General features: G+C 40.9%; 1 pseudogene; it reads right to left on the bottom strand.

Annotated features, from left to right (window-relative positions):
• Window positions 1–3,017: 3,017 nt before the first annotated feature.
• Window positions 3,018–8,121, bottom strand: LOC123139273 (uncharacterized; annotated as a pseudogene).
• Between the last annotated feature and the right edge of the window lie 9,421 nt (window positions 8,122–17,542).

Below are 17,542 nucleotides of genomic sequence, written 5' to 3' on the forward strand. Positions count from 1 at the left end.
CATTGCCACCCCAAAGGGACAAAATCCGGCCAAACCAGACATCCGTTTGGGGTCGTGCATGGAGTTGCCCTGAGGCATCTCTGCTCCAGGGAGAAGGGAGGGTGCCGGCAGAACGGGGAGGAGAGGAGGCCGTCGAGGCGAGCGGGGAGGGGGGCAGCGGCGTGGGAGAGGATGGAGCGGGGAGGACATGAGGTGAAGGGGGCGCGGGGCTCGGGACGAGAGGGTTTGGCGGCTAGGGTTTGACCATTTTGCTTGTTCTCGAGGTCGAGCATGGGGCACGGGCAGAGGGGTTTGGCGAATCCCTCGGGGATATCGAAAAGGCACACCCAGTCAATCAGCGCACGAGATGAGCCCACCAGTCATTGGCCAATGAAAATGACTGTGGGGTGAAAATTGAGTTTGACCATGACGTGAAGATCTAACAACCCAAATGTGTCTGATGGCTGATCCGATAGCTAGGAGTGGACCAAATCGAGGGGAGCTTCGTGGAGCCAAGTTGGCTAGCAACACTAGGGGTTGGGGCGCCACCCGGTGGCGCCTCCTGATAGAAAGTTTGTGCGGTGCCAGATTGGCAAGCAACCCTTCCACCCCTTTTTTCTCTAATTGCTGACAAGCATACACATATAAGCAAGGAAGAGGAACATCTCCAAAAAAGGAAAAGGAACATCTCAAAAAAAAAATCCTCGCCTCCATCTGAAAAAAGAAAAATATATATTCCAAAAGCTCAGTGAACTGATCCTACCGTGGCAGATAACAATTTGTGTAGCAGATGTTTCCGATATGCATCACCATATCAATATTCTTCAAGTCATTTACCAGTAGGTGTGTTGTGCTGACTAAACCATGCTCAAAGTCATTGTATTCATTTGAGACATCAATCTCGGCCTGAGCAAAGAGTTCAGTTGTCAGTTTTAAGGCCAGGCATCAAAAAGAATCTCAACAATTTCCCGCGAACAATTCGTATTATTCACTCCCTCCGTTCACTTTTGTAAGACCTTTTAGACATTTAAGACAACACCTAAAACAGTTCAATTTCAGCTGTCCTAAAGACTTACAAAATTGAACAGAGGGAGTACGAAAAGTAGAACGCAATCAATTTTGTTTGCTTCCTTTTTAGTATGTGTTACTTTGACTCAACATTGTAAAACTTATGTAGAAAACAGCTTTTTGCTAAGCCTAACTGAAAGTGCATCATGGATGCTATGACAAAAAGGGTTGATACTCTTATGACAAAAATAAAATGCACATTCTCTTGTTATATATTCATAGTTCAACTCGAGTGCAGATAAGACAGACCAGAAATCAACGGATGCTTAAATGGCCTCTGCCAGCCAACACTTCCATAGGCTTATCAGTAATCTAATAATTCTACCCCATGCTCTTATAGTTTTTATTTTATTTTAAAAATTGCAGAAATCATTCGGGTGAAGTGGCATATAACTCACCTTGCCCAAATCTCCAAATATGGCATGCTGTAAAGAATCCTCCCTGGGATAGGGAGGTGCTTTGAATCTATACTGACATCCCCAAACAATTTGACCATTAAATAGCCAATGGCCAACCCTGTATGTGTACCTGGAATTTGCACTCGCTATAAATCTCCTAGGTGCTTGCATTTGTACAAATGAATAGCTAATAATAGGAGCCTATGTGCAAATAGGCCAAGGTTATGAGCACTTATTTACTTAAGATTAGGCCATAGGTCCTTGAGGAAACTTGTATGTATGAAACCAGGATCGCGCCATCTAACTGTCCTAGCAGGCGGGCCTGTTGTAAAATCACAATAAAACACTATGTCATATGCCTTATGGGGTTAATCAGAAGTTACATGTCAATCATGCTTCATTCGGAACTCTGCCATGCACATACAATAAGAATTTTTCGGCAATTGTAATATTCTTTCAATACAATCTTTTGTTTTGTTTCAAACCTTATGAAGATGTTAGTTCCTGTATAAGCCGATGGACGTACAACATGGATGCTATTGGCATGGTAAGAATTACTGACCACACATAGTGTCGCGGCTGAACATGAGGGTGCCTGCAGGAGAAAGCATTTGAATTTTTCCTTGTCCAGTCACGACAAATAGTGCAACCTCCTTGGTACTATATCCACTTGTCCACTGTCATCTAGCATCAAGTCATTTAACATTAAATCAAGATCCTGAAAATATGGTACTGTATAATTCACAGAAGCGCTAGGCACATATTTCTTCAAGAAACTTTGATGACAAAGAACAATTCTGAACATAAAACCTACAACTACCACCCTTAATGAGAACTACCTGAAAGACATTAACTTCGTGTTTCTGTCGCTCTGAAATTCCATCTCCTTTGTGTTGGCCAGCCGATAGCTTTTGTTACTGAAATGGCCAAAGGAATAAGCTAGATTTCTCATTTATTTGCATTTGGTTTTTCTTTTCCTCCATAGGTGAAATTTTCAATGTCCAGTTTATACCCATTCATCAATCAAATATTCAAGGAAACGGTACTTACTTCATCCCAAGATTTTCCTTGTGCTAGGCATGGATACATAGGAGCCTTCTAGTTTGCGAAAGTTATGCTTGAATGTGCGATAAGCTCCGGTTGTTATATTATATATAAAAGATGCAAATAGCCATGTTAGATAAATAACGAGCATTTGTACATACATTTGAGAGGCCTCCAGAAAATAGTGTGAATGATATATCACTCCTCTGATTTATTATCTGAAGCCTCAAGGACCCTTTTCCGGTCTTTGCATAGTCAGCCGTCGTGTAGTTTGCATATTGGAACTGACAAAAACGATACCTCATTATTCAGCATATGTTAAAATGTTCTGAGGTCACATGGAGGAAGGCTCACGAAAAATAACACCAACCTTAATAGGAGCCGTGCATAAGAGAGGGGCCTCAACCCACTGGTTCTCTGATGGGCAAATGGAGTCACTGACAAATAAAACAAAAGTATATTAGAATAAGCTTCTGAATCATCTTCTTTCTATTACCAAGAGAAAATTTAAGCCTCATAAATCATAACCTAGACATCAATCCTTGGCAATTGCCAACCCTGTGAAACATTTCCTCTATGCTGAGACCTATTATTATCAAAGTTGTATCCGGCGGGCTTCCTTGGGAATCCTTCCTGGTTTATATTACCTCTAGTATTAAATTCTTGCTGTTGTGGTTTTCTCAGATCATGGGAAGCAGATAGAGCAACCTTCCTGGTATTCATATTGGGGTAGAAATTATCTACATTAGTTGCTTTACCATCAAGCAACTTAAAAGAACTATTTCTCTCAAGTTGTTTCTTTGTCCTCCCATTGTCATTTTCAGAAGGAAGCTCACGATGTTCACCCAACTTGAGATCAGAAATGCTCTCTCTGGAGCACCTTTTTTGGAGATGATTTCTCAGCACTATTTCTTTGCAAAATTGGTGGCTTGCCATTAGTTTCAGTGCATTCAGGAAGAGACATCATCATGTTGTGGTTAACATTTCCTCTGACACCTTTGGTCAAATTCATGGGATTTGTATCAATATTAGGATCCTTTGAGCGCTTGTGATTTTTCCCATCAAGAGAAGATCCCCCATGCCTACCCCTTTTTCTTGCAGCAGAATCATCAGTGTTGTCAAAATTGACATTTCCAGGGCTGTCATCCATACTATTCAAAGGTTTCTGCACCTTATCTAATTTCTTCTTAGAGCTTGTTTTCATGATATTTTCTTGTTTTCCCTTGGAGTGAGTTGGGATGGGCTGATTTTGGCTCTGATTTATCTTTTGGAGATCTCCAGGAGTCACATGCCTTCCTTACATAGGACTAATATCTTGTACCTGTAGCTCAATATGTGTGTCCCGTCCAACATTCCCCGTCTCCTTGCTTGACCTTGATATGTTTGTCAGGAGGCAAGTTCTATCTCTGTGCTGATAAAGAACCTATAGCTCCTGAATAGGCAAAGTCAACCTTGGCCTTTTTGGCACTTTCTGGCTTTGTAATAGCATTCTCATTACCCGGAAACCTTTTCAAGGTGGATTTCGCACCTTTCTCTGATATTCTTGTGGGCACATGGTTTGTTCCATCCTTTGTGGTTTACTTTCTTCTGCTACCATGTTGCTCCATGAACTAAATAGCTTCTTCATTAGGTAAGTTCTCACTACTCCCTGCTAAGGGGTCATCAAAATGATTGTCCTCATAAGATATTTTGTTAGGATACTCGCCATCAACTATACTTGGATCTAACCTGGTACTCACCATGTTTTCGCTTCCTGGAAATTCTAATGGCATGTCTACATTGCTTGCACCAAATTTCTCACTTGTTGCAGCAGCATATGCCGGCTCATCATTGTAGACATTCAAATTATTCAGATCAATGTGTGATGATGTGCTCTTATAATCCAGATTTGTACCAATATCAATTTGCTCATCATCACCATCAAATGTTGGAAAATCTCTTGGCGAGGAAGACAACTTCAGTTCATGTGCTACTTTCCTACGTGTTGTATCTGGCTTGTTATCATCACTTGTAATATCCACAAATGCATCAGATCCTTCTTTGCTTCTTGATGAAGCATCACTATCGCTGTCGCTGCTGCTTCCACTGCCACTTCCAGCACTTCTACTCTGACTGACACTATCACTTCCACTGTCACTGTTGCTATCACTGTCACTTCCACTCTCACTAGAGCTACCTACTTTGCCATCACTGCCATTGACCTTTTCGTCTCCTGCAGCTGAAACCGGGGAGCCCACAATTTCAATCTTCTCAATATCAGGATCATATATGCTTAAGCTTGGAGCAATTTCTTCGATGTTCTCATCAATAGTCCTGTTAGATACATCAGTTGGATACTGAGGTGCTTGTGGGCGGAAGTAGCAAACATGCAGAAAATAACTATACACAAAACTACGGAGAGGGCATCATGAAGGAAATGCCCGGTTAATCAAGAAGCACAGAATTGAACTTGCAGGAGAAAAATAGTACCTTCCACTGCCAGATGCATGATTAGAGTTTTCTAATTCTAGTTCAGGTTTCAGCAAATACCCCCCTGATGACTGGCAATCTGTAACCTGGATAAATAAAAATATGTTAAGTGTGCATCACAATATATTCTTAATGTCTCTTTACCGAGAAAAAAGGTGGTGGCTAATGTTTGTTACTCACATTCTTAAGGATATGCTCTATTTTCTTTGAAGCATTTGTAATTGCATCTGCAACAACTTTCTCCAAGGCCTACATTTGTTTCACAACATGTAGTCAAGGGAAACATCAGGAAATTACTTTTGGAGTAAACCTTTGAGAATCAAGCAACTAAACAAATTACAAGAACAAAGACATCTAAGATCATGAACCAAAGCATTTGTAGCATATGATCAAGCCAACTATGGATGATATCACAATACATCATGTATAAAGTTGAAGAAAACGAAAGATACAGAATAGTCATCGTACCACAAGGTCAGCCATAATTGAAGTGACATCTCATACAACAAACTCATGGAACTATGGTTGTCTTTCGAATGAGTGTAGAAAAATCATGTATAAGTTAGCATGTAAGCTTGTAATATTTGAAACTTACTCGTACTTCATTTTAAAACTTCCGGATTCCTTAACCTATTTGTAGATGCTAAAGGGGAGGGGAAGGGGGTTACCTTTAAATTCATTCCTTTTGGATTTTTTGAGAGTGTAGGTATCAGCAGGCTTCACAAATCAGTTGTACTATCCTCAACACTTGCAGAAACAGAACCTGCCCCATGATTTAGTCCTCGAGAGTGTGAGAGAATGTCGTACCCTAGCTCTGGGTGATAGCTGCGTGTTATATAGCCAGGGCGCAACTCCCTGGGTTAGCTTACAGATGGGATCGAGTACATCTTGGAGACCAAGGGATAGAATAGAGAGATATCTAGTTACAATGATAACATAATATTTGAACAAACTATCTCTATCTATCTAGGTTCGGTTGACATCATGAGGACCGAAGGTTTATCACGTAGGGTCACGATATGTGTAGTTTAACAACCTCCCTTAATCACAACCTTGTCAAGTTGAGATTACGCTTGAACTCCTCAAAATTCCTTGTGGGCAATGCCTTTGTAAATCCATCTGCAACCTAATCACGTGAATGCACAAAGCGAATTTCCAATTGCCTGTTAGCAACTCTTTCTTTGACAAAATGGAAATCTATCTCAATGTGTTTTGTTCTAGCATGAAACACTGGGTTAGCAGATAAATAGGTAGCACCAAGGTTATCACACCATAAGCATGGGGCTTGAGTGCGCTTCACACCAAGCTCCATCAACATGGACTGAACCCAAATAATCTCAGCTGTAGCATTTGCCAGTGCCTTATACTCAGCTTCTGTACTGGACCTTGACACAGTGGCTTATTTCTTTGCACAACATGATATCAAGTTTGGACCAAAGAATACTGCAAACCCACCAGTGGAGAGTCTGTCATCTATACATCCAGCCGAATCATAGTCAGAAAAAGCACTAACAAGAGTAGATGAATACTTGCTGAAAGTAAGGCCAAGATTCATAGTATCTTTCACATATCTCACTATGCGCTTTGCAGCAGTCCAATGAGTTTTGGTGGGAGCATGAAGAAACTGACACACTTCGTTCACAGCAAAGGAAATGTCAGGTCTTGTCAAAGTTAAGTATTGAAGTGCTCCCACTAAACTCCTGTATCTCGTACTATCCTCTTGATTCAAAGGTTCTCCTTCTGCAAGGTTTAATTTTTCTGCACTAAACAATGGAGTTGGTGAGGACTTACACCCTTGCAACCCAACTCTTCTTACCAGATAATTGGCATATTTTTCCTCGGAGAGATGAAGGCTGCTTCCATGTTTCTTGACTTCAATCCCTAGAAAGAAATGCAAGTCTCCCAAATCTTTAAGAGCAAACTCAGCACTCAAATCCTTCAACAGTCCTGTCACTTCTGCATCTGACAAACTTGTGACAATAATTTCATCAACATAAATAAGGACAAATATGGATGTATTTGACTTATTATAGATAAACAAAGACGTGTCAGACTTAGAAGGAATGAAACCGAGTGTCTTCAACTTCTGACTGAGTTGTGAGTACCATGCGCGAGGAGCCTGCTTCAGTCCATATAAAGCTTTGTCAAGTTTACACACATGAAATGGTTTGCTTTTACTTACAAACCCAGGAGGTTGTTTCATGTAGACTTCCTCTTCTAGACCACCATGAAGGAACGCGTTCTGTACATCTGTCTGTCAAATACTCCACCCCCTGGAAACAGAAATGGAGAATACAAGACGAATGGTTGCTGCTTTCACAACAGGACTAAATGCGTCCTTGTAATCAATCCCATATTGCTGCTTAAATTCTTTTGCAACAAGTCTGGCCTTGTAGTGATCTATAGTTCCATCAGACTTTCTCTTGATTCTAAAAACCCACTTGCAATCAATTAAATTTTTACCTTGCTATGGAGGAACTAGATGCCATGTTTCATTTTTTCGAAGTCCCATGCATTCTTCTTCCATAGCCTTTTTCTACCGTGTATCACTAAGTGCCTCCTCAAGAGTACTTGGCTCACCTGTTGAACATGCCAAACCGAATTTTGTTATTTGCTTATAATTGATAGGTTTTGTTACCCCTTTCTGTAGGCATGTACGCGGAGGAATAGATGTTGCTGCAGTGTTGCTTGGCACAGAAGATCTAGCCGCTGCACCGGTTGATCCCGAGGCAGATCCTTCCAACGCTCCTGTCGCACCAGGGAAGGAATCCATGGGATTTTCTGTGGCAGTAGTTTGCAGTAGCTGCGTTACAACCGGCATAGAAGATCCCCCACCTGGCTGCAGGGCCACCGAAGGCATGTCATGGAGTAATGATGGCATGGGCCTGGGAGAATCCACGCTAGATCGCGCGCCGCCAGACGGATCAGCGCGGGACTCCATGCCTGCCTCTTGTCGACTGGGTGCGGCACTAGTTGGTTGCCGTCGGACATAGTGGCGGGGCCCATCTGTGGGCCAGAGGCTTCACGCGTCAGCACCTAATTTGTGCGCGCCAGAGGACGCGCCCGAGCCGGTGGAGGGGTGTCGCGTGCTGGGCGTTGGGTCACTGAAGGCGCGCATGGCAGGCAACATGGGTTCCTGTGGGCTGTGGTCCTGCTGCTGCATCGATCCCGAGGCAGATTCGCTGCTGGGCTGCTACAACTCCGATCCCGAGGAGGATCTATGCCCCAGCCCTGGACACATAAAATGTGACATGTTGGGGCTGATTTCATCAATGTTTTGGGCGATTTTTGCACCATTTTCTTCACAGTTTTCATCTCCATCATCACAAAGCTCAAGTGCATGGTTATCAGAATTAGTCATCAATTTATCAACACAATTATCTTCCCCTTGATCAAGACCAGTGAGGCTAGATGGGAGGAGAAGAATTTCTTGACAAAGTAGTGCATCGAGATTGGGATGAAGATCGGAAAACGAGAAATTTGTTTCATCAAAGACTACATCACGAAAGATGTAGACCCGATCTGTAGGAATATCGAGGCAGTTTGGCAGTGTATCCAAGAAAAAACATTGCTTGGAGCAGAACATGAGTTTGAGATTGTTGTATGGGCGAAGGGTAGGCCAACAAGCATACCCAAACAAACGAAGAGAGGTGTAGTCTGGTTTGGTGTGAAGGAGTCTTTCAATAGGAGTTTCATTGTTAATGACACGACTAGGAAGCATATTGATGATATGAACGGCAGTGAGAAACGCCTCATCCCAGAACTTGAGGGGCATGGAGGCGCCAGCTAAAAGAGCTAAGCCAACCTCTACAATGTGTCTGTGTTTGCGTTTAGCAGATCCATTTTGTTAGTGAGCGTGCGGAGAAGACACATGATGGGAGATTCCAAGTTTTTGGAAGAAAGAATCTAGTTTCTCGTATTCCCCTCCCCAATCAGATTGAAGAGCAAGAATTTTACTATCAAACTGGCGTTCAACGAGAGCTTGAAAATTGAGAAAAACTTGGAACACATTAGATCTTTTCTTGAGAAGATAGATCCAAGAGAACTTGCTATAATCATCAATGAAACTCATATAGTATGTATGTCTACCAACAGAGGAGGGGGCAGGACCCCAAACATCAGAAAAGATAAGTTGCAATGGTTTGGTAGAAATACTAGTAGAAACTAGATAGGGTAATTGATGACTTTTAGCCTTTTGGCATGAGTCACAAATTGTTTCAACATCGCGCTCTCGAACATACGGGAGCTTATTTTTCCTAAGCAATCGCTCAACTAATGAAAAAGATGTATGTCCTAAACGATCGTGTCATCATGTTGAAGACACTTTGGTGGCACTAAACACTTGTTTATTCAATCTTCTAATCTCCGGAATCAAGGGATAAAGTCCACGAATGCATCTACCTCGATATAGCACCTTCTTCGTTGCCTGATCCTTGATCAAAAAGAAGAAAGGGTGAAATTCCAGAAAGACATGATTGTCAATGGCAATGCGGTGAACAGAAACAAGATTTTTTGAAGCACTAGGAACATGCAAAATTCTTCTAAGATGAATTTTTCTATGAGGGGTTTTGATAATTGAATGAACAATATGGCTAATTTTCAAACCTTCTCCACTAGCAGTGCGGATGTGATCCTTGCCACGGTACTTTTCACGCATGGTCACTTTCTCCAGCTCGCCAGTGATGTGATTTGTGGCGCCGTGATAAGTCTCCAACGTATCTACTTTTTCGAACACTTTTGCCCTTGTTTTGGACTCTGACTTGCATGATTTGAATGAAACTAACCCGGACTGACGTTATTTTCAGCAGAACTGCCATGATGTTGTTTTATGTGTAGAAAACAAAAGTTCTCGGAATGTCCTAAAAATCCACGAAGGCACTTTTTGGAAAATATATAAAATACCGGCGAAAGAATCAAGACCAGGGGCCCCACACCCTGTCCACGGGGGTGGGCGCGCCCACCCCCTGGGTGCGCCCCCTGTCTCGTGAGCCCCCTGAGGCTCCGCCGACCTCAACTCCAACTCCATATATTCCGTCTCGCGGAGAAAAAAATCAGAGAGAAAGTTTCATCACGTTTTCCAATACGGAGCCGCCGCCAAGCCCTAATCTCTCTCGGGAGGGCTGATCTAGAGTCCATTTGGGGCTCCGGAGAGGGGGATTCGTCACCGTCGTCATCATCAACCATCCTCCATCACCAATTTCATGATGCTCACCGCCGTGCGTGAGTAATTCCATCGTAGGCTTGTTGGACGGTGATGGGTTGGATGAGATTTACCATGTAATCAAGTTAGTTTTGTTAGGGTTTGATCCCTAGTATCCACTATGTTCTAAGATTGATATTGCTATGACTTTGCTATTGCTTAATGCTTGTCACTAGGGCCCGAGTGCCATGATTTCAGATCTGAACCTATTATGTTTTCATGAATATATGTGTGTTCTTGATCCTATCTTGCAAGTCTATAGTCACCTATTATGTGTTATGATCCGACAACCCCGAAGTGACAATAATCGGGATACTTCTCGGTGATGACCGTAGTTTGAGGAGTTCATGTATTCACTATGTGTTAATGCTTTATTCCGGTTCCCTATTAAAAGGAGGCCTTAATATCCCTTAGTTTCCGCTAGGACCCCGCTGCCATGGGAGGGTAGGACAAAAGATGTCATGCAAGTTCTTTTCCATAAGCACGTATGACTATATACGAAATACATGCCTACATTACATTGATGAACTGGAGCTAGTTCTGTGTCACCCTATATGTTATAGCTATTACATGAGGAATCACATCCGGCATAATTATCCATCACTGATCCAATGCCTACGAGCTTTTCACATATTGTGCTTCGCTTATTTACTTTTCTGTTGCTCCTGTTACAATTACTACAAAAGTATTATCTTTACTTTTGCCACTGTTACCTTTATTATCATACTACTTTGCTACTAAATACTTTGCTGCAGATACTAAGTTATCCAGGTGTGGTTGAATTGACAACTCAACTGCTAATACTTAAGACTATTCTTTGGCTCCCCTTGTGTCGAATCAATAAATTTGGGTTGAATACTTTACCCTCGAAAGGTGTTGCGACCCCCTACACTTGTGGGTTATCAAGACTAATTTCTGGCGCCGTTGCCGGGGAGCATAGCTCTGTTCTCTAAGTCACTTGGGATTTATATTTGTTGTTCACTATGAAGAACTTGAAAGATGCGAAAACTATAATTTATCCCTCAACTACGAGGGGAGGTAAGGAACTGCCATCTAACTCTGCACTAGATTCTCTTTCTGTTTTGAGTAAGCTTGCGACACCTAAACCTGCTACTGCTATGAACTCTGATATGTCGCATGTTATTGATGATGCCACTTCTGCTATGCATGATACTTATGATGAAACTACTTCTGTGTGTGATACCACTTTGCCATTAGGTGAATTTCTTGAGGAACAACTTGCTAGGGATAGAGAGAATGAAATTATTGAAGATGCTATTATTGATGATAGTGATGATGAAGGTTCTCCCAATGATTATGAATTGCCTGTTGTTCCTGAAGGTTATGTTATGGAAGAGGAAGTTGCTAGAGCTATCTTTGCTTGTAAAAATAGATATGATATTTAGAAATTATTAGCTAAATGGAAGCAGCAGTCTCTTAATGCTAGATGAAACCTGACCCTGCTTTTGCTACTTCACCTATCTGTGTTACTGATAAGGATCATAAATTCTCTGTTGTGGCCTTGAATCTGAAACTGTTGTGGCACATCTTACCAAGTTGAATGATATAGCCACCCTGTTTACTAATGATGAGAAGTCTCGCTATTATTATATCCTTAAGATATTTCGTTCTCATTAAAAGGTGATGCTAAGACTTGGTTTAATTCTCTTGCTCCTGGTTGTGTGCGTAGTCCCCAGGATATGATTTATTACTTCTTTGCTAAATATTTCCCTGCTCATAAGAAACAAGCTGCCTTGCGGGAAATATATAATTTTGTGCAAATCAAAGAAGAGAGTCTCCCACAAGCTTGGGGGAGGCTTCTCCGATTACTTAATGCTTTGCCTGATCATCCTCTTAAGAAAAACGAAATACTTGATATCTTTTATAATGGACTAACTGATGCTTCCAAGGACCACTTTGATAGTTGTGCTGGTTGTGTTTTCAGGGAAAGAACGGCCGACGAAGCTGAATTACTATTGAATAATATGTTGACTAATGAAAATAATTGGACTCTTCCTGAGCCAATTCCTGAGGCAATTCCTGAACCAATTGAGCCAACTCCTGAGCCTATTCCTAAACCCACTCCGAAGAAGAGAGGTGTTTTATTTCTCAGTCCTGAAGATATGCAAGAGGCAAAGAAATCAATGAAAGAAAAAGGTATTAAAGGTGAAGATTTTAAGAATTTACCACCAAGAAATACATGGTCTTAATATACCGCCTGTTGAAGAACCACATTGTCTTGATAACCCGACACAAGTAGTAAAGGTAAATTCTCTCTATAGATATGATAAAGTTGAAATTCCCTCTACTAAATTTCATAGCCCATGCTTAGATGAATTTGATGATTTTATGGCTAGATAAGAAAGTTTTAATGCTTATGTTGGTAGAGAGTTAAAGAATAATGCTTTCGAGATAGGACGCTTGAGCGATCATATGGCTAGAGTTAAAGGTGAACTCAAACTCGTTAGCAAATATGCTTCTATGGTTGCTACTCAAGCTGAGCAAGTACTTAAAGGCACAACCTTCTGTACCCTGTTTTTACTTTCTGTTATTTAGATTAAATAAAGCAAAAATAGTATTATCTGTCTGTTTTCTGAATTATTCGTGCAATAGAAAAATATCCTGAAAATAAAAGTGCTCCAAATGCCCTGCAAATTTAGTATGACTTTTTATGGAATATTTGAGGATTTTAGGCACTGAAATCACCGCAGGAGGGGCAAGCACCAGGCCACGAGAGGGAGGGCGCGCCCACCTACCCTGGGCGCACCCCCTGTCTCGTGGGCCCCAGGTGGCCCCCTCCACTTATGCCAGCACCCACACACTCCATCTTCTTCCAAAAAAAATCCCCATCCAGCTCAAGCACGAGTTCTAGCTCGTTTTACTGCGATTTTCGATCTCCTTGCTCAAAGCTCCATTCACAAAACTGCTTTGGGAGATTGTTGCTTGGTATGTGACTCCTCCATTGGTCCAATTAGTTTTTGTTCTAGTGCTTTATTCATTGCAAATTTTTCCTGCATAGGTGACCATGTTCTTGAGATTGCATGTTGAATTTATGAGGTCCCAAGCAATTCTAATGCATGATATAGGCTCTAGGCACTTGTAGGAGTAGTTGCTACCAATCTTGTTTAGTTTTATTCACTTTTATTTTGAAGTTACTAAAATTTCAGAAATTTTCAGAAAATGTTAAGGAGACTTTTGAGGGGCTCTTCTAGCCAAGGTTCTCGGGAAAAACAAGCTAAAGAGAAGGAAAAGGCCAAGTATAATCTTCCTCGCGTAGCGGAAGTACGACCGTGTAAATGGCCATGCAATAATTTCTTGAAAGAAGCTGGAATTCATGAAGATTTTTATTCTTTGATCGAGAATGCAGACCTCACCGATTTCCTCCACGACCGAATCGATCAGTATCTCTTACTTACCAATACTTTTGTGCAAAAAATTTATTATTATCCTAAGAAGTCACCACCTTCAGTATCATTTCATTTATATGATGAATTCAGAGAAATGTCTTTACGTAATTTTTGCGCGGTGTGTAGGATACCCTTTGAGGAAAATTAGAGAACCTAATCGTAAAAATGTGGATGGCTTTATTAACACTATCACTGTAGAGGATCCAAAGAAGGGTTTCGATGCGAAAATCTCTAGCATACACTTTCCTGTTTTACGCTACTTTGCCATATTTGCTAGTAGATGCTTGATTGGTCATGGAAATAGTGGAAACTTTAATGTTCCTGATATTATCATTCTTCATCATGCCTTGTTTGGAGATAATAGTTTTATAATGGGTGCTGTCATTGCTAAACGGCTAAGCCTGAATCATACAAAAGGCCCCATCTTTGGAGGTATCTATGCTTCACATCTTGCTAGACATTTTGAGATACCTATTAGGCACCATGAGAAAGAGGAGACAAAATTGCCTCCTTATATTTTAGATTACAAGAGCATGGTAGCACATGAGTTCATTGTTGACAACAAAGAAAAGATGCTCTTGTATAACCTGAGATTTAATAAGAAACACAATGAGACTATTATTTTGCCTGCGCCTCTGTTGTTTGATTTGACTGCATAATAATTTTCTTGTCACACCGAAAGCGGTGTATGCTCATCGAGGCCAACCATCCACTCCAGAACCTGAACCTGAACCTGAGCCGGAACCTGAACTGGACCCTTATCGTGCATCTTCCTACCAGTGGGACCCGGAGATGGCCAGCCAGTGGTATCCTGACTACACCTCCTAGTACACCGGGGAGAGTAGCGACGGTCCTTGGCAATAAACCTACTTAGGCCAAAAGCCTAAGCTTGGGGGAGTACGTATTTCTCATCGACTTTACATTCATGTTCACACACTATTCTAGTCGTTGGTGCTCATACTCTTTCATTGTATTATCCCTGCTAGTTTCATTTCCTTTTTCTCGCTTTCTTCTTGTGCGTTTGATAAACCTTAAGCAAAACAAAAAAAATTAGCTAGTTTAATTTCCATGCTTGTAGTAGAAATTAAAATGAAAACCCAAAAAGATTTCTCATTCTTCTTTTACTTGTTGGGAGCTTTCCCGTGTAAATAGTTTTATTTTCTTTTCTTTCCTTTGGGGGTCGAGAAGACCATATTGAAAATGTTAGTGGCTCTCATATGCATGATTGTTTATTTAACTTAGAGGCCATATTACCCTGTCTTCTCTCTTGAGTTGAATGCTTGCAGATTCCAGCTTAGTCCAATGCACGTGCACTATTATTATTACACACATCGTTCGATCATGCAAGTGAAAGGCAATAATGACAATATATGATGGACTTATTGAGATGAGAAAGCTGGTATGAACTCGACCTCTCTTGTTTTTTGTAAATATGATGAGTTCATCGTTCATGACTCAACTTATTATGAAGTAAACATATTTGCAATGACATTTAGAGATTATAGTTGATTGTGCCATGCTTGATTAGCTATGAGTTATAATGGTTTACCTTGCGTGCCAACATGCTATTAGAATGATTATGATGTGGTATGATGGGATGGTATCCTCCTTTGAATGAATTGAGTGACTCGACTTGGCACATGTTCACGCATGTAGTTGAAACAAATCAACATAGCCTTCATGATATTTATGTTCATGGTAGATTATATCCTATTCATGCTTGTACTCGGTGTGAATTAATTTTAATGCATGTTTATGACTGTTGTCGCTCTCTCAGTTGGTCGCTTCCTAGTCTTTTGCTAGCCTCACTACAAGAAATATGGCAACTAGTGACCTTCTGTCAATGACCATGGAAGAATTGGTCATAGATCTATGACCATTTGAGACCAATTGGTCAAAAGCTGTTCGGGGGGCTCCAAACCCTAAACCATTGCGACCATTTTGGTCAGAAAGGTCGTAATTTCCTTACATGAAATGGTCACAAAGCAAACAGTGCAGGTCTGCTGCCTTATTTTTAGTTGTTAACGACCAATATAGATGGTCATAGCCTTGTAGATTGTGGTGGGTTGTGATGACTAGGCGCCATCTCATCAGTTTTGCCTATGTGTCAATTTTTGCCCTAGGTTGTGAAGCAACCTATATTTCTGTTATTCCAAAAATTCCCAAAAAATTCTCATAAATTGTTTGAATCATATCTTCATCAAATATGTCAAAAAATTCCTTTCCTAGTTCAAATATAACTCAACAATATTCATTTTCCTATTCTGTTCAGAGCAGCACTTTGTGAAGGAAGTACCACTTTGGCATGTCCAAATGGTATCCATTTTCCACAGTGCTTTCCTATGCCCAAATAACCATCCTCCACCAAATGCCAACTCAATCCATTCACTATTTTGAGCCCAGCTTCAACATTCATATTTATGTCCAGTGTGGTACTTTGCAAAGCAATTACCACCTAGGGTCCTCCTTTTGAGCTGAAAATTTGTGAAGACGGTCTTCTTAGTAACTGATCATCCTCAGCCAAAGCTCACGCACATTAGCCATGTGCATTTCCCGTACCGCTAATCAAACACTTGGCTACTTATTCATGTTTGAGCATCGATGGGTCTCCTCGTGAGAATATTATGTTGTTATTTTATTCCTAGCACCTACCTGGGGAGTGCCCAACCCACTAGACATGCCTAGGCCACTCAGAACACATGGCAACGCCACGGTCACGCGGTGACCACGCGGCGGGCATGCGAGTTTACGCGCTCTAGAGTTGGGGCCCTCGGCCACCGTCCAAACCTCGACGTATCGCCACCAAACCATGTATTTATGATTAAATAGGTACTTATGTAACTAGAAATGATTTTTGGAAAAAATAAATGGCAAACTATGAGGCAGCTGCAGTTCAAATTTGACCCGCTTCCAACTGAATCGGCGGGAATTTGTCTTTTTCACCAGAGGTGGATCAAAACTTTTTACACCCAACCATTTTGTCAATTGTGCATTAAATATGGCCTAGTATTTTATAAAATTGATTTGGTCCAATTTTGCAACAAATATATGGTAGGTCCTTCATAAAAAAACTCATTTCAGGCACTCGAAAAATGGAAAATGAATTTTCTGTGCAAAGAAAATGAAAACTTCCTTAGGAAACATTGTTTGCCATTCCAAGATGCACCCTTGTGCACAATATGAGATCATTTGAACAAACTATGCCATGAATGTGGCCATAAGATTGATCATTTGGCTTGAAAGCCATGAATCTTCACGCATGATAGCTCATTTCTGAGAACACTTTTTAAAAATAATTTCTGTATTACAAGTTTATTATTTTCCTGGAAACTTGGTCACATATAATGACACAATGCGAAGGTTTTCCAATTTTTTGATTTTTTTTACGCCCGTTTCAAAATGCGGTCAAAACGGCGGGCTTGACCGTTCCTAGCTAGTGGTTGAATCTTGGAAAACTTTTGATGTTTCTCTGATTAAATAGATACTTATGTACCTGGAAATGATTTTTGGAAAAAATAAATAGCAAACTATGAGGCAGCTGCAGTTCAAATTTGACCCGCTTCCAACTGAATCGGTGGGAATTTGTCTTTTTCACCAGAGGTGGATCAAAACTTTTTACACCCAACTATTTGGTCAATTATGCATTAAATATGGCCTAGTATTCTATAAAATTGATTAGGTCCAAATTTGCAACAATTATTTGGTAGGTCCTTCACAAAAAAACCTCATTTGGGGCACTCGGAAAATGGAAAATGGCTCTTATGTGCAATGAAAGTGAAAACTCCCTTAGGCAAGATTGTTTGGAATTTCAATATGCACCCTTGTGCACAATATGAGATCATTTGAACAAACTATGCCATGAATGTGGCCATAAGATTGATCATTTGGCTTGAAAGCCATGAATCTTCACGCATGATAGCTCATTTCTGAGAACACTTTTTAAAAATAATTTCCGTATTACAAGTTTATTATTTTTC

Source organism: Triticum aestivum, chromosome 6B, assembly GCF_018294505.1.
Source record: "Triticum aestivum cultivar Chinese Spring chromosome 6B, IWGSC CS RefSeq v2.1, whole genome shotgun sequence".
NCBI lineage: Eukaryota > Viridiplantae > Streptophyta > Magnoliopsida > Poales > Poaceae > Triticum > Triticum aestivum.